General features: G+C 34.5%; 1 protein-coding gene across 3 annotated transcripts in view; it reads left to right on the top strand.

Moving 5' to 3' along the window:
• Window positions 1-22,498, top strand: part of INPP4B (inositol polyphosphate-4-phosphatase type II B) — a 931,109-nt gene that overhangs the window by 134,973 nt on the left and 773,638 nt on the right. For all 3 annotated transcript variants that reach the window (XM_051965729.1, XM_051965726.1, XM_051965728.1), the window contains exon 2: window positions 12,927-12,989. The gene's annotated coding sequence lies outside the window, so the exon portion shown is untranslated. The remainder of the gene's footprint in view (window positions 1-12,926; window positions 12,990-22,498) is intronic.

Genomic DNA, 22,498 nt, shown 5'->3' with positions numbered 1-22,498 from the left:
TGATGATCCAAATGAAATCAGTTATCATAATTTTGTAGGAGAACAAGGCAACACAGTTTTGTGATTTCTTCCAGGTCTGATCAACAGCTTGTGAGTGGAAGCAAAAGAGGATAATAGTGAAAATATACCCCTGGTTTGGATATATCAAGACATAATCAAGACAAGAGTTCCCAAAATAAATGATATTATAAGGTTTAATTGGTTCATAAAGAAATTTATAGCTAAGTCAGTGGTGAAGCACTTGAAAAGTACAGAAGGATGGAAGGATTGGATATCTTCTGAGAGTGAAGACTAAGCTTAGGAGTTGTAAAGGCATAGAGAATGATAATAGATTAAGATTAAATAAAAGATTATTGGAGTACTCGAACATGGGAATGGACTACTTGTGATTGATGACAAGATAAAGGTTTTGACTATCCCAGAGTGGTTCTAAAGTAGAATGAAATGGGTAGGTCATGGAATTTGAGTAGATTAAAGAACTGGGATATTAAGATAATGGAAGAAATATGACCATATATGTTGAAGTCCTATAGTATGAAATAGGAGTTGAAGTGGAGAAGAATATTTTTAATCAAGTATTTGATTCTTTGAAAAAAGAAGGGGCAGCTAGATGGTGCAGTGGATAGAGCTCTGGCCCTGGAGTCAGGAGGATCAGAGTTCAAATCTAACCTTAGAAACTTAATATTTAGTCACTAATGATCCTGGGTAATTCACTTAACCCCAATCACCTGGCAAAAAATCAAACCAAAAAAAAAAAAAAGAGAGAGAGAAAAGAAGTATATCCTGGGAGCTACCAACCATTATATCCCATTTATCACCACTTTGGTGATAAAATTTACTCTTATACCAGCACTAATACCACCAGCAATCAAAGGACAAGAAAAAAGATATTGCCATTATTAACAAGAATAGTCAATGAGACCTCTGACCTAGATGAAGACACTTCTTAGTGAATGTCAGAAGATGGGGAAAAAAAAACACAAGAAGCCTAAAAGAAAATGAAGTTTGTAAATTATCGGTGGGTAATTTCAAAGGGTACAATATAAATGATGGGCAGATCTGAAACATACATTGGTTGGGTTAGAGTTGAGGAAGAGAGAGAAATTAAGGAATGGATAGCAATAGTGGGGATGGGATTGCTGTTCTTTGGCAGTAAGGGTCTCAGTAGCACTGGGTATGGGGAAAGTAAGAGCAGATGGGAATAAACTGACTATTGGGAAATGAGGCAAGACAGAGTATCAAGAGATGAGAGGAATTCTATTGATAAAGTCAGGTCACTGGAAAATACAAAGTCTCCAAGAAACCCTCGTCCTGTAGTTGGCAATCATCGATTTTGCTGTGTTCCAGCAGGTATTTGGATGCCTAACTTCAAAGTAAATGCCAGCAAAGGCTGATAGTACAGGAAGGAATTTGATTGTCATTCATGGTATCTTTGTAAGATGGAAAAATGTGTACTGGATGATAATATGGTTAAGTGAATTGACAAATGGTTAAACAGCCATACCTTATATGTTGAACAGTGGTTCAATGTCAACCTAGAAAGGATGAGGGTTTTAGTGACATGTCTCAGAGTTCTGTGCTCAATGATGTCTTGTTAATCATTTTTATCAACTACTTGGGTGAAGACAGCAGTCATGCTTATTGAATTTCAACATGACATAAAGCTAGGAAGGCCAGTTAATGTCAGATGGCAGAACTGAGCTTTGGAATGTTTTAGATTAGAACTTTGGCATGAAATTATTAAGATGAAATATATGAATAAATATGTTTTCATATATGCATATATACATGTATGTAAATATATATGTATATTATATATTTGATAGAAGAGTACAGGTTTGAATGAATAAAAGAATTTAAAAAGCACTTATTATCTGACAAGCACAATGCATGGTATAGGAGTTAAAAGTATAAAAGGCAGTCAATTACTGTTCTCACAGAACTTACCTTTTAATAGGAGGAGAAAATATATGTAGGAGAATGATAACCAGGGAGAAGAGTTTTGATCCATGGAGTCATAGCGATAATAAGTGGTACCACATAGGACAGTTTATTGTTATTCTTTTTCTATAAGCAGTCATAATTCTCTCTCAGGGATGTTATAAGAGTTCTTACAGGGGTGTTTGATTGGACTAGATTATTTCTAAAATCTTTTCCAATTTCAAGACTCTATAATTTTGTAGCTATATATTATAGGAAATGTGTTACTAGACAGATCTAGTCACAAGTCTTTGAGTCTTTTGCTTATCAGCCACTGGGGAAGGAGTTTGATTATTGGAGCTGTGCTCCCCTAAATAGTACCACATGGTAGCTTTTAATGGAATTGCAGGTTTGATATTTAGGATAAAGTAAAAAGCTTCTAAGGAGTATGCCTTCTAAATTCAATTCAGTGGGAGAAGGTGACATAATGGGAAATGGTATTTTTTTTTTTCTTTCTAAAAAGTAGCATGGTCTCAGCACCAAGAGGACAAGTTTTCATTTCATTGGCTTTGGATATGTGTCTTATCTATCCTCAGTAGTCTGTAAGTTTGTTAAGGGTAAGATCTTCTTTATTTTTGTTTTTTTCCCCCCCAAAACAAGTCACATTGACTTGTCCATAATAGAAATTTAATGTGTTCATTGAATAAATGAAATTTTAAAATAAATGAAGAAGATTCAAGATAAATAAAATTATTTTTTTCTATGTTTTTCCAATTGGAATCAGAGAACAAATATCAAATAACAATAAAAGAATCTTAATTTACTAACCAGTTACTTGCACAAGTAAAGGCAGCTTTAACTTTTTTTTTCTTATTAAATGTTTTGTTTTTTTCCCTACTTACATGCAAAAACAATTTTAGCATTCATTAAAAAATTTTTTGAGTTGCAAATTTTCTTCCTCCTTCCCTTTCCATTTCATTGAGAAGGCAAGAAATTTGATATAGGTTATATATGTGCAGTCATGCAACATTATTTGTCATGTTTTGAAAAAGACAAAAAATGCCTAGAAAAATAAATAAAGTTAAGGAAAATATACTTTGATTTACATTCAGATGCCATCAGTTCTTTCTCTGGATATAGATAGCAATTTTCATCATAACTCCTTTGAAATTGTTTTGAATTTTTATATTGCTGAGAAGAATAAAGCCATTCATAGCAGATTATTATGTAATATTGTTGACTATGTATACTCTTCTAGTTCTAGTCATTTCATTTTGCATCAGTTTATGTAAGTCTTTTCAGGTTTTTCCGAGAGCACTCCTGCCTGTCAATTCTTATGGTAAAATAGTATTTCATCATAATCCTACACCATAACTTATATAGCCATTCTCTAATTGACAGATCCCCTCAATATCCAATTGGCCACCACTAAAAGAGCTACTATGAATAATTTTTTTTACATAAAGGTCATTTTTTCTTTTCCTTTTTTTTTTAAATCTTTTTTTGGGATATAGACCTATTAGTGGTATTGTTAGGTCAAAGGATTTTATATCCTTTTCTTCATAATTCCAGATTGCTCTACAAAATGTCACATCATTTCACAACTGCACTAACAATGTATTGATGTTATAATTTTGCCATGTCCCCTCCAACATTTGTCATTTTTCTTTTCTGTTACATTAGCCAATCTGATGGTTAATCTAAACTGATAGCTCAATTGTTTTGGTTTGCATTTTAAATTAGTGATTTAGAGCATTTTTTCATATGACTAGATAGCTTTGATTACTTTTATCTGAAAACTGCCTGTTCATATCATTTGGCCATTTATCAATTGGGGGATGACATTTTTATAAATTTGACTCCGTTCTCTACGTATTTGAGAAAAGATGTTTTTATCAGAAAAACTTGTGTGTGTGTGTGTGTGTGTGTATTCCCCCCCACCCCCATTATGATTAGCTGTAGTTCTTTCCTTCCTATTTCTCCCATGTTTATTATCTCTGATTCCGGCCTTCCCCAGCCTCTCCTTCCTTTGGACACCTGCAGTTGTTAGCTTCTATTTGCCCAATTCTATTTTTAAGGAATTATTTTATTCATTTAATTTTTGTATCTTTTTTGCCATTTGGCAAATTCTACTTTAAAAAAATAGAATTAGCTAAATGGGAAAAAAATCCATTGAAGAAAATGGCTCTTTTAAAAGTTATTTTTGTCAGTATTTTTTTTTTTTGTGTCTCCCTTTTATTTTTTTGTATCACTTTCATACGTTTTACTCAGAGTATTTGATTTTAAATCCTTTTTGATTTCTTCCTGAGACCAATTTGCATTTTTCTTTGAGATTTTGGCTATAGCAGTTTTGACATTTTTTTCTTCTGAGTTTGTGTTTTGAGCTTCAATGTCACCATAATTACTTTTTATGATAAGATTTTTTATTGTTGTGTGCTCATTTCCCCCAGTTTATTTTTTGACTTTTAATTATATTTGAAAGCTGTGCTCTGCTCTCAAAATAGAAGGGGCATTGTCTAAAAGGCCCTATAAGTTTTCAGTTCTTCCTAGGTGGTATTCTCTAAGGAGAGATGTGTTTACTTCTCTCCTGTCCTGTGTTCTGGTCTGCCAGGAACCACAAAGACTCTTTTATATTCTGAAATAGTGACTAGGGTCCTTACTTCCCTGTGACTATAAGCTTTGGTCTGTAAGTGCTCCTCCTAACCCTTTGATTAAGACCCAGAATTATGGCAAATTCACTTATGAATGCATGCAACAGAGTCCTGCACGCAGTGACAGCAAAGAAACCACTGTAATCTCATGACTAGTTGCCAGATCCCTTTACGCTGCTAATTAAGTTGTTCTCCCTCACCCCGGCCTGGACATTTTGTTGAACTGTGTTCTATTCTCACTCTGATGTGACTTTTCTATTGACTTTTTGAATTATCTTTGCCTGGAAAATTTTTCAACCCCATTCTTTCTTTTGGCAATCTTTTTAAAAATTATTTTTATTTTTTTCTTTATTAAAGTTTTTTTTTTTATTTTCAAAACCCATGCATGGATAATTCTTCCACATTAACTCGAGTTCCATTTTTTCTCCCTCTTCCCCCATTCCCTCCCCTAGATGACAAGTAGTCCACTATATGTTAAACATGGTAGAAATTTATTCAACCCTATTCTTTTGTGGGTTCTGCCACTCTAAAACTGATTATATTGTTCAAAGTTGTCTTGAGGGAAATTTGGGAGAGCTCAGGTAAGTCCCTCTCATTCTTTTACCATTTTGACACTGCCCTGGCCCTACCTTCCTCCCCTTCCAGCTTTAGAAATTGCAACAAAAAACCTGAAACAATTTAAAGACAGAAGTTTCAAAACTTATGGATAACATGTAGTTGGACAGAGCACATTCATTAATCTTTGAGACTATTAGCTGACATTCTTGGGGAAAAAATACTAGCCTTTATACTTGTGTTCTCCCAAGTGCTTGGTGGTCACTACTGGAATTACAGGACTAATTCTTAGAAGACATGACCTTTCCTCCAACATGCTGGAGGAAGAGAGAGAATTTTAAACTATTTTTAATACTTTTTAAATTTTACTTTAATTTTTTATTTATTTTAATTTAATTTTAAGCTTCAGAAGTTTCAAAATGTTTCCTTTGTTGTCATTGTACTTATCATATACTAATATAGTAAGAATCTGTAATGTCACTAACATGAGTATTGTTCAATGGCTAGTCTGTGATAGCTTGATACAACTGTAATTGGGCTAGATGGTACAGTGCATAGAGTAGCAAGCTGAAGTCAGGAAGACCATCTTTCTTATTCCAATCTGACCTCAGATATTTAGTAGCTATGTGACTTTGGAAAAGTGATTTAGTTCTATTTGCCTCAGTTTTCTTATCTATAAAATGAGCTGGAGAAGGAAATGGCATTCCACTGTAATATTTTTTTAAAAGAAAATCCCAACTGAACAACAAAAATAAATGAGTTTGCCAGTTGTCATGTTTGAAAGCTCCATCCCTCAGCAGACAACCCTTTTCTAATTGAGCCAGGTTAATCCTTAGACGATGGACATGAAGTTCATTGCTGGGTCCATCCTTGAAGTAATAACTGATTACAACTTGTGTTCCCAGTTATAAAACCTCTGAGAATCCAGGACCACTTACTTAACAAGAAGAAATGTCAGAAGCAACTGAACATTAGAGAGATTAATTGAGCTGCCCAAGATCACTCAGTTATTAAGTATCAGTGACTACATCAGTCAGTAAGGTAAATGCTCTTGAGGAAACCACAGTTAGTAACACTACAGAATATCAATGTGTTATAATAAAGTATACCAGATTTGGAGGCAGAAGGGACCTGAGTTTTAGTCATGGCTCTGTTTCTCTCTGAGTCTGTGACACTTAAAAAAATGCTTTCTTTATTTAGTGATGCCATCTGTTTTCTTCCCTCCTCCCACCTTTAGGAGATCCATGCCATATTACAAATAGTATTTTTATTAAGTCATTTTAAGCTTTCATTAAAAAATCGTTTAAAATTCTTTCTCTCTTTCCACTGGGCTACAACTGGGGGATGCTTCTAAGAATTAATCCTGTAATTTCAGTAGCTACCACCAGGCACTTAGTATGAAGGTTGGTCTTTCTCCCCCAAGAATTGTCAACCAATGGTCTCAAAAATTAATAAATGTGTTTTGTTCAGTTATATGTTTTCCACAAAATGTAGAGACATCTTAATATCTTCTGGCAAACATAAGTCTGCCTGCTCTCATTGGTTATAGTTGAATTTGGTCCCTGACACCACAGTGTCTCCTAATGACTGACTAGATATGATTTCAATTTCTGTGACAACTAGTTTATTTATAACACTGCCCATTCAAGGGGTGATTCACACTGTACATGTCCTAGAAATCTTGGGTTCAGATAGATACTATGTTGAGGGAAACAATGAAGAACCTTTCATGTTCTCAAAGTGTGGTGAGTTCAGTTGGTAGATTTTAGATAATGCATTGCTTCTGGTTATTAAGCATTATTTATGTTTCCTTTCTATGCTAATCATAAATTATGTAGATCTGCTTCTGTGGATAACCAGTTAATTATGACAAGATCATTGGACTAGTGTTCACTGGGTGGTATGTGAGACCTAGTTTTTGTTTGAGTCAAATCGACAATTATATACATCCCTGTGGAGAGTGGAGGGGAATAGGGGTTAGGTCCCTGACTCTGTTACAGCAACAGAAAATTCAGTACCTCCTGAAAATTTATACTCACCAGAGCACATGGACAAAGTGCCATATTCTATTTGAACAGGATTAAGGTCATGGCTGCTGGTATTAGCAAAATAATGACTTGAATTAGATGGTTTCTGAAGTCCTTTCCAACTCTGAAAGTCAGTGATATTTTTAAGGGGAGAGAGCATAGATTAATGTGGAACATGAGGCATTCATACTATATTTGGTACTCTAATCGAAGAATATAGAGAATAAATATATTGAACCTCTATGGAGACATAGCTTCCCCAAAGAATCACAATTAAAATCAGTTCTTTTTGACTGGACCTAAGATTCCATCAGTATTGAAAATTTCCTTTATTAATGCAGTTTAGTACTTTTTCTGCAGTTTATCCCCTTAAAGTATTGCCTAGGAGCATGTTAAGTTTGGGACTTGAATCTAACTCTTTCTGGTTTCGAGGTAAATTTTGTTCACTTTACCTTCCTTATTGTAATATGATAGAAATGAAACATTCTATCAATATATCACAGGTCAGTTTATTTTGATGATCTTTGCTGGGAAGGGATATTACTATGGGAAAAAATAGCTTTAATTTTCTGTGAGAAATGCTCATGGGCCAACCTGCATCTGTTATTGAGACAGCTGGAATGAAGCCTTTGGCTATTCCTTAATCTATATACTACATGCACAAACGAGTTCTAAGTGTTCTTTCTTCTTCCTGTCCTTTGCTTCTTGGTCCTTGGACCTCTAGGATTCCAGACATCTTGATTTGTGAAATACGTTGATTTATGTTACTGTGAATACTAGTCATTAGTCAGTCTTTTATGGAAACAGGGGAATCCACCCCTTGAGAATTAGATTCTGGGCATCCAGACAGTTCTACTCAAAAATTATTCACAAGAAACCAAGATATCAACTTTTGGCAGGCTTGATACAAAATTAATGAAAATTGTTTTCCCTCAGAAAATCAATACCATTTCTCCTTGCTTGAACTCTGTTGTCTCTTTTCTTTTCCCTATGTGACTTATCTCCCTCCCTTTAAATGTTCTTCACTCCTATGACACCAGAGAGTTGTCTTGTATCAGTCTTCTTATAGGACAACATTTGCTGTGCTGAATTATTTTTTTATGTTTTTGGTTTGGATCTTTGATTTCATCAGTGTAGAGATTTTGCAGTGTGGAAATCAGCTACTTTCCAGTAAGTTAAAGCAGGGATAACTAACCTAGGTATTTGTACCCCTGGGGGTATGAGAAGCTTGCTAGATGTGGGAAGCATTTGGTAAACAAATATATTATTATCCTTTTGAGATGAAAGAATCTTTTATATTTATTTTTATGAGTGTATATATGGTAAATGATTGAATTTGTTCCTTTCCTATTAAATATCAAAGATGGGGAATTTTTCTGAAGTGAGCACAGGGACTGAAAATGATTAAAACTGTCTTTGAAAGCATTTTGCTCCTGATCTCAAAGGATTCCTATTGCCTGACACAATGAATGATTCTCATGATTTATCTGCGTAAAATTTATTGAAGATACATTGGAAATAAAATTATCAACTTCTGGATGATCCCAAGACATGTTAGCTACTGCAGTGTCCCAAATGCTAAGGATGACCTGGATAGTGCCTGGAATTTGATCATGTCTAGTGCATCCACATTTGTTTCTTTTTATACCTTTCTTTTCTTCCTTGAAATCACTTGTACTTGTGCCATTAGAAATTCATCCTTGGGAGCATGCATTAATTTCCCTTGTATCTTTGTGTCTTATAAAACTATTTACCCTTTATTTGAAATTAGCTTCCTCCAAATCTAGGGTATACATGGGCCATTCCTTCCTTCTCTAAAATGAATTCCAAGATAGATTTGTCTTTTAAATTTTTAAATTTTTTTTCATGAATTCTACTTTGACAACCAATTTCTTCTAGTTGGCCGGAATCAAATCTAGCACAGCAATTTGTCCTATTGCTTCTTCTCCCTTTTGAAGAACAAAATTATCTTTAATTCATCCCAAACAATTCTTAGCTATATGGTTTTTTAGCCCACATAACAGCAGATGTCTAGATAGTTGAAATCCATGGCAGGTCTGTGATCTCTCTCCTGAACTCATTATCTATTTCCTTTTTCTTATTGAGTGGTCAATAACATGCCTCTATCAAATTATTATTTCGGTTTCTTCATCAATTAAATCAAAGCCAAATATTCTCTGTCTTTCCCTTTTCCATCAAGGGTTCTTAACATGAGTTTCTGAACTTAAAAATATTTTGTAACAATATATCACTATAAATATTTTTCTTTGAAACACTACATTTTATCTTATGCATTTAAAACATAATTCTGAAATCATAGGCTTTACTATGCTGTCAAAGGGGTGCCAGAGTCAAAAAAGTGTTAGGACCTCTCCATCATGAATATCCTATATTATATGTTCATAATATACAAAGCTGTCATAATTTTTTAAACTGTTCTGTTCCTTTTGGACAAAGCCTATATACTCTTGAATAGGCTAATTAAAATTTTGAGTTCCTTTTTAACAAGTTGCAATGATAAGTGTAAGATAAGTTTTACCTCAATGTATTGGAGAGGCAGTGTGTTATACTAACTCTGAAGTCTAAGAAGTGGATTCCTTAATTGTCAGTTATATTAATTGGGTTACCTCAAAAAGCAGTTGATTTCTTTTCCTTGGAGAACTTTAAATGGAGATTAGATGACCACTTGCTTGTTATGGTAGGACAGGGCTTCTTAAATTTTTTTCTATTTGTAACCCCTTTCCCTATACAAATTTTTATAAGAGGGAGATGGGAAGGAGAAAGAGGAAAGGGAATGAATGAAAATGATTTTTGAAAGGATCCAGAAAGACCTCTTATAGGAAGTGGAAATAGAGAGCTTCTCTATTGAGAAAAATGAGGAAATCATATTCCAGGCATGAAGAAACACTTCTACAGAGGGGAGGTCAGAGGTAGAATGCTTATAATGAAGAACAAAGGAGTTTCAAGATGAGAAAATATGTCATTGTATCTTATGACTTCCAGCATCAAGCATAGTACTTGCACACAGTAGGCAGTGCCTTGTTGAACTGATTTTGATTAGACAAGTTGATAGTTTAGTGGGTAATATAGCTTTCCAATCTACTTACATCTTGAATTAGAACTCTGCTCTACTCTCTATTCTATCAGTTAGAGCAAAGATTCTTAAATTGTGGTTTGCAATGCCATATAGGGTCTTGTAATTGAATGTGGAGGTTGTGAAATTATTAAATGTTTGATTTGTATAATTATTTTATAATACCTTTACACCCAAGATTGCATATAAATTTCTTTGATGAAAAGGGGTTGATAGTGGAAAAAAGTTTAAAAAACCCTGACCTAGAGAAGTAAGGACTTGCCTGAATTAGATACACAAATGCACTCATCTTTGTTTGCTTTTCCAACCTCTAGAAGTGCTAATCATAAGTTGTTTAGTCAAGTTATGGTAACTAATTCCTTTGGGTAAATAATTTCATAGAACCGGTCAGGGTTCTCTTGAAGAAATTATATGCCATTTTCTTGTGATACACTTAAGTGGTTTGTCTTTGCATACAATTGGTACCCTAGTTTGGGAAATCTGTTTTTGTGATTGCTGAGTTATAGATCCACCAATGGTAAATTAATTAGCACTGTTTTTAATTGGAGGTAGTGTGATGAATAGAATGTTAAATTTGGAATAAAGGAGGAATATGTTCAAAGCACACTTCTGATCACATGGTCCTACATTTGGAAAGCTTCTAATGTTTCTTGATACATATAATACTAACTTTTTATTTCAAATTGTTTTTTATTATGTTTCAAAAGGTCCTTCTGTGCCTATGTCTTGTAGAGTCCAGAGAAGTTAAAGTGACAGGTTTAAGGTCATGTTTTCTATAACTCTGTGACAATGGGCAAGTCACTTAGCCTCTTTGGCCTGAAATGCTTTTCTTCTGAAAAGCAGGGCTAATGATATATTTCTAAAATTTTACCTAGCAGAGTAGATGCCTATTTGTATCAATAAAGGATGCTTCCTTTAATTTAACAATATTATTTTATATATATATATATATATATATATATATTATGATAACATATAATATTGCAGTGCAAAGGTAAAATATCAATAATAGGTCCTTTACAACAGTCTTGTGAAATGAGTTGGCTAGTTTTTACTATTCCCATATTACAAATGGGTAAATTGACTCAGTTTAATTTATTGTTTCAAGGTACTTAAGTCAAAACAGAGCTGGAACTCTGCTCTTAGTACTAAAGCCATGCCACTGGGCAAGTTAGACCTCAATCAGAAGTTATCAGCTACAAAGTCCACAGCTACTTCTATTCTGGGCACTCAGTACATGTTGCTTTATCCACACGCTATTCTCTTTGAGAACTAGTGTAAGATCAATTCTACATCTAGAATCCTTGACCACAAAAAACTTAAGACATTTTATAAAAGGTGATAAGCTTTCCCTCTCTCCAATTATTTCTTCTTCCTCTTCACTTCTTCCTCTTTGAATCCTTGACTTCTTTAAAAACTCAGTTGTTTGTACCTTTACTGTATGACAATTATTCTTAAAGTGTGGTTCTTTTGAAAGGGGTCCATGAGGTCAAAACTACTTTCATAATAATAGTAAGACTCTTTTTTTTGCCTATTAAAATACTATTTCCCTTTCCAATTCTCTGTGTAATATGTGATTTTCTTTCTATACTCCAACCAAAACAATATCTTTTATTAAGCCAGACATTAAAGAGATTTGTAAAAATATATAAGACAATAGCTTTTCTCACTAATTTTTGAAAATATAACTATTTTTCATTAAAATATGCTATTCCTAATTCCTAATTTGGTCTTCAGATCAAAAAATTTGAAAATCATTGTTCCAAAGTTATCTTACATCTATTGTGAAAATATCTCGTTCATTTATTAATGTACACATTCACTTCCCCTTGAGAATATAAGCTCCTTGAGGGCAGGGGTTGGTTTTGCTTTTTCTTTATATGCCCAAAGTTTAGCAAAATATCTTACGCAAAGAAAAGTGCTTAATAAATTCTTATGCTTTGACAGATTGACTGGTATTATCATTGGGGTCTTTAGATGAAGAAACACATATTAACAACTGCTGTGGACTTTTTCTTAGGATTGTCATTTGTGGAAGAAGGGCTATAAGCCCATCTATTCTCAAATACATTTTTCATAATTTTGACTTCCTTAAAACTGTTCTTCTTTTGAAAGTTGTCAAAAGGTTCAAATAACACATATCCTAAGGAAAGCAAACTCTTCAAACTATTTATTTATTTATTTTTTGCTTTTGACAGACAAAATAGCAACCCTCTCCCCCAAAGTTGCAGGAATATTTTAATATTCATGCACATTAGGGGGTAAGTGTCTTTAGATAACTGCAAATTTATCTGCAGTTTAGTCTGTTCTAATCCAAGTAAATGTTCAGTCCCAACAAGGCTTAATTCTTCTCTTCAGAAATCCTGGCAGCTAATGCTTGTGAGCTTGCCAGTTTTTGACTCCCATTTGGGAAGGGAGTGAGTCCAAAACAACAAGGTTGATCCCATGCTGCAGAGGCTCCTCTCTCAGCTGCAGGGGAGCAGGAGCCTTCTGGGAAGTGAGCTGACATTTAACCTCAACTTGTTCTCAGGCAGATGCTGAATGAATCTGATTTTTTTTTTTTTTGGTCAATGGTTTTCTGCTCTGACCTTTTTGGCTAATAAATCTTCTTTAAAAAGCATTTAAAGTGTGAAGACAAAAGGTGGCTTTTTATTAATTTCTTCCCTTCTTTTCCTACAGAGCCAAAAGAGATGGTGTCGCCTGACAGGAAACCTGCTTCTTCTTATGAAAAATCAGACCAAGGTAATAATGCTTCTTTTGGCCCAACAGCTTTGAATGCCCCAAATGTTCATGTTCCTTAAGATGTTTGGCTTTTCTGATGCTTGCTGTTTTAGTTTTTGACACCGAGTGCCGACCTCTCCCCTATTCCTCTGCACACATACATTTTGTAAACAAGAGAGAACAGTTTGTCTTTTACAATGCCAACCGAGTGCATCATAAATGATATTACATTTAATGCAAAACCAGTTGACTTTCTGTTATTTTTTCCCCCATTGTAGCTCAATATCTAGTCAGGGTCTTGATTAGGGGATTATGATGTTTTGTTGCTGTGAATCACAGTTCTGTTTCATAAACAGGAAGGGAATTTGATCCTGGTCTATGCCAAGTGATGAAATTTTTCTTGCATTTAAGCATCAGTCAGATCTACAAAATTGTTTTTTGAACATGCAATACTGTTGGCATGAATTTCTAGAAATCTGTGCTGAAACTTAAGATGATAGAAACTAACTCACATATATATTTTGGAGTGAATTATATCGTCCAGTTGTTGAGTAACACGGATGATTATGCTTGACAGATTGCATATTTGGTTTGCAACATTTTCAAATTGTTATGGGGTTTATTTGCATATGTTGTCATAACCAATATGACAACATATGCAAATAAGATAATATGCAAATATGCAGCATAAGCCCATAAGCAAAAGTATGTGCATAATGTGGACAACCTAGGATTGTGTGGATATATTAAGTGCCAGACCATTGCATTGAAGTGGACATCTGCCGGCAAAGTTCTTACTGGTTCATTTGTACCCCTAAGGGAACTGCCCTTTTTTTCCCTATGAGAATATACTTGACTGTAAGGGGCTGGGCTTGAAGTCAAGGAGAACTTAGTTCCAATGCTGCCTCTGATATTAGCTGTATGTGTGATCCTCTCTATGCATCTGGCAATGTCATAGAACTTGCTTTGTGTTGGAGGGAGTTCCTACACTGGGATTTACCCATGCTGACAATTACTGATCCTTTATGTCTAATTGTTTATAGCCACAGGTATAGTAAAACAATTTAATTGAATTATATAATAATAATTGTAGTTAATATTTATATGCTGTTCTTTAGTCATTTTAGTCATACCTAACTCTTTGTGATCCCACTTGGAGTTTTCTTGGTAAAGATACTGGAGGTGTTTGCCATTTTTTTCTCATCTTATTTTACAAATAAGAAAACTGAAGCAAATGGGGTTCAGGGTCTTGCCCAAAGTCACACAGTTGATATGTGTCTGAGGCCAGATTTGAACTCTGGTTTTCCTAACTTCAAGCTCAGGACTCTATTATGCCACTTAGCTACCCATAATATTTATATTTATAAGCTTATTCTCAGCTCATAAGTCACTTTTCCCATAATACCTTATTTAAATCTAAGGGTATTGAGCAAATGTTCTATTTTATAAATGAGAAAATTGAGGCTCTAAAAGCCTCAATTATTGCTTTGCTGAAGGTCACATGCAAGATGATAGGATTTAGAGTTATGAAGATCATAGAATCTGATCTACTCCTCTTGGAGGTGAGGAAACGGAGTTCAGGAGAAGGATCTAGAGTTGGGAGGATCATAGAATCTGATCTACTCTTGGAGGTGAGGAAACGGAGTTCAGGAGAAGGATCTAGAGTTGGGAGGATCATAGAATCTGATCTACTCCTCTTGGAGGTGAGGAAACGGAGTTCAGGAGAAGGATCTAGAGTTGGGAGGATCATAGAATCCGATCTACTCCTCTTGGAGGTGAGAAAATGGAGTTCAGGAGAAGGATCTAGAGTAGGGTCAGGAGAAGGATCTAGAGTAGGGAGGATCAAAGAATCTAAACTACTCCTCTTGGAGATGAGGAAATGGAGTTCAGGAGAAGGATCTAGAGTTGGGAGAATCATAGAATCCGATCTACTCTTCTTGGAGGTGAGTAAACGGAGTTCAGGAGAAGGATCTAGAGTTGGGAGGAACATAGAATCCAAACTGCTCCTCTTAGAGGTGAGGAAACGGAGTTCAGGAGAAGGATCTAGAGTTGGGAGGAACATAGAATCCAAACTGCTCCTCTTAGAGGTGAGGAAACGGAGTTCAGGAGAAGGATCTAGAGTTGGGAGGATCATAGAATCCGATCTACTCCTCTTGGAGGTGAGGAAACGGAGTTCAGGAGAAGGATCTGGAGTTGGGAGGATTATAGAATCCAATCTATTCATCTTGGAGGTGAGGAAACCAAGTCTAGGAGAAAAGTACCCAATCAAGCTCACAGAGATAGCAAAGAGCAAAGTTGGAAACAGAAGCTCAAGTCCTTTAACTACAAGTCTAGAATTCTTTTCATTACATCTTGGATTTTGTGTGTGTGTGTGTGTGTGTGTGTGTGTGTGTGTGTATAAAAAATACATATATATGTATACATACACATACATACTCTCATACATATATGCACAGTCACAAATTAATTCCTTGACTGCCCATTCATTGGAACCAAGTTATATTATTGCAAGGAACCAAGAGAGCCTCAAGCAAAATTTATATCCAGTTGTATATACCATTTTTCAAATAAAAATACAGTGATTGATAGGAGATTAGGGGAATAGTTTTTTAATACTTATTCATTATATTTGTTATATCCGTTAAACATCATTGGGGAAACAGAGAAAGTCAAAGGATTTGAGTTTTTTTTTTATCAAGCCAGAAATGAAGTAATTACCCTAGATTACAAATCTATGTAGCATTAGACTGGGGGTTGTGTGACTTATTAGAAATGAGTTTAGTTATATCACTTAAAAGTATCTGAAACTCAGAGTCCACATGTGTCAAATGAGGGGATTAGATGAAATGATAGTTTAAGGTTACTTTCTGCTCTATATTCCATATCTACATCTCTTTGTTTCTGGCTCATAGATATTTCTTCTCCAGAACCAGTAGACTGATTGTGAGCAAGTAGATTCTTCTACAAAGAGATTTCTAATTATTGTGACTGTTGCTAGAACCATGTGCAACTTTATTATCTGAAAATATTTAATAAAGTTGGTGGAATTTAAGTGCAAGTTACCCATTTGAGTAATTAATGAATTAGTGGCCAAAGATGAAACAAAATATCCGGGGAGGGAATAAGAAACCTTTTTGAAACTTGCCTTTTCCCCCCCATTGATGGCAGTGCCATTTGGGGAGTTGGGGGAGTGGTGGTGGTAGCTATAGGAAACCTGGAAAGAGATTATTATTTGAACTGAGAATCAGGTACCATCAAAGATAAGAGTCTCTAAAGATTGTCTTTCTAATGATTTACTTTTCATTAAACTAAATATGTTGCTGGATATAAACAGTTATGTAGAAAAGATAAATGATCAAATTTAAAGTATATTCTGTCAATAATCTGAGTGTTTCTTGAAATATTTATAAAAATGCAGCATAAATTATATTATTATCCCATTTATCACAAGTCTATTGCATTATTAACAATTGGCAGGAAAAACGCTGAAGTAAAATTGCAGATTGACTCAAATCAATAATTATAGAATTATGAGAAGCAGAAATAATGGAGAAATGTCATATTTTAAAAATATTCTTTTCCAACTTGTCTAATTATCTATTTGCAGTTGTCAAAATGCTTAGACTTGAATCTGTGGCATGTTTCTTATATATTCCATTCATGTTAGAGCAACATACTTGTAATAAGATGACACCTAATAGAATTCTGTTAGAAGGGTAAAAGGCACTTTTTTCTGTATTCTCTTTGAAGGTAGCTTATTATTAGTATTGCTATTATTATTGCTCTTACTATCATTATTAGCACCAACAGCAGGAGTGTCAAGTAGCTATTATGTTTGTGGTTTTTGTTTTTTTAATTCTGTTTTTACATGTCGTTTAAAATTTTAGACACCTGTATTTTAAAATTAGGTTCTTTTGGATGGAACTTTACTAAGGAAAAGGTTTATGAAATGAAATGTAAAGGTAAGGCCAGATAACCTGATAATGTAGAGGAAAATCGATTCATTTTAACAATCATTTTTTTTTAAATTTTTATTTAATAATTACTTTATATTGACAGAATCCTTGCCGGGGTAATTTTTTTTTTTTACAACATTATCCTTTGCACTCGTTTCTGTTCCAATTTTTTCCCCCTCCCTCCCTCCACCCCCTCCCCTAGATGGCAAGCAGTCCTTTATATGTTGGATATGTTGCAGTATATCCTAGATACAATATATGTTTGCAGAACCGAACAGTTCTCTTGTTGCATAGGGAGAATTGGATTCAGAAGGTATAAATAACCCGGAAGAAAAACAAAAATGCAGATAGTTCACATTCGTTTCCAGGGATCTTTCTTTGGGTGTAGCTGCTTTTGTCCGTCATTTATCAATTGAAACTCAGTTAGGTCTTAACAATCATTTTAAAAATGCTTCTTCATGTGCTAAGTGCTGGGGACACAAAGTTAAAAAACTGAAAACAGTCGTACTCCTTTAAAAACATGGGTTTTGTTAAAGGAAAAGGAGAGGTTTGATAGGGAAAGTAAGTAAGGGTGGTGAAGGATTGTGGAATTTTCAAGGTCAGTTGTATTTGCACTGGTAAAATTCACTTGGTAATTACTCAGTTTTTCAGATTTTACTTGTGGGTTTTTTTTTTTTGTTGTTGTTGTTTGTATATAGACATAGACTTTGCTGAGAAGTATCTCCATTTGGGATAATTTCAATGTACTTCTTGAAGAACACCTCTCTTCTTAATTTAGCCCTAGCTAACTGCTCTTATTGTACCATTTGGAAAGGGAATGCTGTATCTGATTTGTGGGCTGGACCAGTGAGTTCTGTTGACTAATCCTTGCCAACCAATACTTTTTCATTTATAGTGTCAATATTACTTCTAGACAATATTAAGACATCTTTTTTCAAACATTTTTATTTTTATTTTTAATAGCTTTTTATTTACAAATTTATGCATAAGTAATTTTTCAGCATTGTCAGTTGCAAATCCTTTTGTTCCAGCTTTTTCCCTCCTCCCCCCCCTTCCCCCAGATGTTGACCAATACGATGTTAAAGTATAAGTTAAATACTATATATATATACATATATAGTTCTTTCGGTGGGTGTAGCTGGTTCAGTTCATTACTGCTCCATTGGAACTGATTTGGTTTATCTCATTGCTTAGGATGGCCAGGTCCATCAGAATTGATCATCATATAGTGTTGTTGTTGAAGTATATAATGATCTCCTGGCCCTGCTCATTTCACTCAGCATCAGTTCATGTAAGTCTCTCCACGCCTCTCTGTATTCATTCTGCTGGTCATTTCTTACCGAACAATAATATTCCCTAATATTCATATACCACAATTTACCCAACCATTCTCCAATTGATGGGCATCCAGTCACTTTCCAGTTTCTGGCCACCACAAAGAGGGCTGCCACAAACATTCTTGCACATACAGGTCCCTTTCCCTTTTTTCCCCTTTTATTTATTTATTTATTTTTATTTTGAAAAAAATTTCTTTACAACATTATCCCTTGCACTCACTTCTGTTCCGACTTTTCCCTTCCCTGCCCCCACTTCCTCCCTCAGATGGCAAGCAGTCCTATACATCCCTTTTTAAAAATCTCTCTGGGATATAAGCCCAGTAGGAACACTGCTGGATCAAAGGATATGCACAGTTTGATAACTTTTTGAGCATAGTTCCAAATTGCTCTCCAGAATGGCTGGATGTACTCACAATTCCACCAACAATGTATCAGTGGCTCTGTTTCCCCACATCCCCTCTCACATTCTGCATTATCTTTCCCTGTCATTCTAGCCAATCTGACAGGTGTGTAGTGGTATCTCAGAGTTGTAATATTAAGACATCTTGAAATTAAAACATTCCTTAAAGAGGCTTCTCACTGTAGCTTGCTGTTGAGAACTGAGATTGAATCAGAAAACAAATAAGAGGTATTTTGGAATGGAGTTGTACTTAAATCAAGAGTATCTGCTCATCCTAGTTTTTTATACTGGACATTTATCAAAATTCTCATCTTTCTTGGCCTCAATATTTCATCATTCTTTAAGTATTTGATTCAATTAATATTTGTTAGGCACCCTAACAATAGTTGACTTTTTTATGTGTAAGAGACTATACTATAAACAGAAGTTATTAGGACCTTGCTGTCTAGAGTGGAATTAGCTAGTGTTGGGGATTGTGACTTTTTTTTTTTTTTTTTAAAGAGAGACATAATTTCTGGGTAATTTTAATTATTTTATTTAAAAAGTCAGCATTTTAATAAAAGGATGGTTATTTAGCTTTGTCTGTGTCTGTCTGTCTATCTCTCTTACACACACTCACAAACTCTGACTCACCAAACACAATCATGTCAGTGGTTTTATAGCTTATGGGCTCATTGGAAGAGGGGTGTTCCTGAGGATGGCATTCAACTCTGACTGGATAACAATTAATGAAAAAATGAGAAGCTGGACCTGGACTTTGATTTTGTCATTTACTTAAGTTACCCCTAGCCTTGGATAATTTATTTAAAGAATTTATCTCCACCCAGACTTGAGTAGAATACAATCCTACCTGGTGGGATCTGAACAAACAACTTAGTCCAATCTCATTGTTAGTAATGTCCTTCAAGCGACTGAACTTTTTAAGATCAGGACTTAAGAAAAAGGGGACAACTCTGGATTTTCACAAATCATTGGTTATTAATGATCATTTCTTTCAGGATAAATATGTATTTACATAATAAATGTAACAGTCTGGGTGCTGTAAATAGAAAGAAACCTGGAAGTCAATAGAAGTCTTGACTTTGACAATCCATTGATAGGTCAGGAAATTTTTACTGTCAATGACCCAAACTTCTTTATTGGTAAAAGCCTGGAGCCATATCTGGAAATATTTGCTACTTTCAGATCTCTCTCCCTTTCCTTTCTCCTTTGTATACAATGTCTCATTCATCCTCCTTTACATAAATTCATTCTTTGAATATAATTTAATTTGATTAATGCAGAACCATGAAATATAGATGACAATGTTCTGTTGAATCCTCTCTTCCAGTCAAATTGATCTATTCTCAGCTAGGTAGAGGGTTGAAAGTGGTCACAGTATCAGAGGTCTCATGAAAGATGTGAGATCTGAATTGGGATTTAAAGGACAAGAAGGATTTGAACAGAAAAACATTAATTCTGTGAATAGCCCAGCAATAATTAAACCTCCTAGGGTAACAGTGGTCTTGGCTCTGGCCATAGTGGGGTAGGTTATTTTGGAGAGGGAATGTGTGTGTGGTTCATATATAGAGCTAATCTTAACATCTGTACGTAAGGGATTATCTGCACCTGCTTGCATCAAGGGTGGTTTGTGCATTTTATGGTTTTGTTTTAGGATGAATGACTATTGCAATGAAAAGATCATCAGAATTCAGAAACTCTGGATTTAGGTTCTTCTGAACCACAGGCAATTTATTTCCCTTGGTGGGACTTTCTTTTGCCATCTGTAAAATGAGGAGGCTAGATTAGATAATCAATAAGATCATTTTTGTGGCTCTAATATGTTATGATTTTATGCTTTTGGCTTATTATGAATATTACCACTAGATGTCAGTAGCAACCTCCTTGGACCCAGGTTGCTGTCATTCATTATTGAAAAGACTGACATTTTTTTAGATAACCTACTGGTTTCTCTTGGATAAAGTATTCATTGTAAAACTATAAAAGCTTTTTTTAGGGGATGGAAAAGACTAAAAAAACAATTTTTTATTTTTCTATATGTTTAAATTTTTTCCCCTTAAATTCCCTTTCATATGTAGTGAGATGTTTTTAACACTATCTTCCATCCAATGCAAAGACTTAGGAAATTATGGGAGTGGGGTAAAGGAAGAAAGAAAGAAACTGAGAAATTATATCTTATATAATTCATATATTATGCCAACATTGCATCATTATCTGTGTTCTGTGTTGGATTACATTGTTGTTGTTGTTGGTTTTTTTTTTTTTTCTGCTGTGTTTTTGGTCCTATATCCCAAAGATGGATTAAAGAAGGTTATGAATTTTTCAACATGCACATCTGTGCCCTATGTACTCAGGGATATCTGAACTTTTCTTATCTACTCTCATCTGTTAAAACATGCTCAGATTAAACTGATCTCAGTTTTGTCTTGCCAAGCTGGTACAGGGATATTGGATGTGGATCCTTTGTGAAGAATTGATGAAAAGACTGATGGCACTAGTGGGTGGGAGCACTTCTATTGACAAGATGGTAGATCCATTAAAGTAATCTATTAGCCACATTGTTCATAATAAGCAGGGAGAATATAATCATGAATGAAACATCCTCCTGTCTTGAAGGAGTTTATTATCTAAGAGTAGAGATAGGCCATGTACAAAAGACCTTGGAGATACTGTTAGTCTTTGATTGGATTGAATGAATTTTTTAAGACTATGGGCAGAATGACATTTGTTATGAGCTGCAGTGGAATAGTCATTATTTATTCCTTGAAATAGAAAGAAACACTAGAAGATTTCTGGAGAAAAAAATCCAAGGGAAAAAAAGAGGAGATAACATTACTATTGTTTAAAAATATGCATGACCAATCCAATATCCATAAATCTTCCTGCCAATTGTAACTTTAAGTGAAATGATATTATAAGGGAAGTTAGTTACATGACAACAGTATTAGATAGAGAAAATACTTTACTTTCCTGGACCATCAAGTCCAAACTATACAGATTTATAATCTGTCTTTAAAATAACCAGAGATTATACTGAGTAGTGAGCAAGATTGCCTTGATAAATTGATAGAATTGAGATAAATAGATTGGAAAGAGCAAAATGATAAATTGGGGAGAGATTGATGTCTCAAGGACAAATAGCAAAGAATCCATTGATATACTATCATGGGACTAGAGGAAAAAGGATCAACTCTCTTTCATTCCCTTCCTCCTTCAGGAAACTCTTCAACTAAAGTTTAAGATTTAACTAGGGATGGCAAGTCTCAGAAGAGTTTGAACATAGTATTTTAATGAGCTTCTTACTTTTTCCTGCCCAAATATTAACAACTTGAGAAAAAGTCTATCTCTACAGAAGGAAAAAATTAATGGAAAAGCTGAGCCCCAGATTGTTTGCTAGTTCTCAAACAGCAGCTAACTAGTCCTTTCCACTTTGCCTCTCACCCCCAACTTTGTGTCTTTCTTGAAATTATCCTCACTACCATCAACCCAAAGTGACTTGGCTTCTTTTCCCACTTGGTTTGAACATATTTTTTCCCCCACCTTCCCCTTATTACTTAAATTTTTGTTGCTGTATAATTTTCATAAACTATTAAAATGTACTAAATCATTAAAAAAAACAACACTCATCCCGGATGCATGTGGAGGTGGGAGTTAGAGTATGGTAGTCAGAAAGCAGGGAGAAAGTTATGAGTTAGAATTTCAATAAATTTCCCTAACTTTTCTTGTTCAAAGCACTGAAAGAGATCAACCAAACTTAATTTTAAAGTTAGATTAAAAATGAAAACATTAATTTTTTTCTCTAACTTTTTTCCTTCTTATTCCAGTCAAATAGGTAGA

Source organism: Antechinus flavipes, chromosome 6 (assembly GCF_016432865.1).
Source record: "Antechinus flavipes isolate AdamAnt ecotype Samford, QLD, Australia chromosome 6, AdamAnt_v2, whole genome shotgun sequence".
Lineage (NCBI taxonomy): Eukaryota > Metazoa > Chordata > Mammalia > Dasyuromorphia > Dasyuridae > Antechinus > Antechinus flavipes.
The sequence above is the reverse complement of the archived record's forward strand: the minus strand, read 5'-3'. Positions and strand labels throughout refer to the sequence as shown.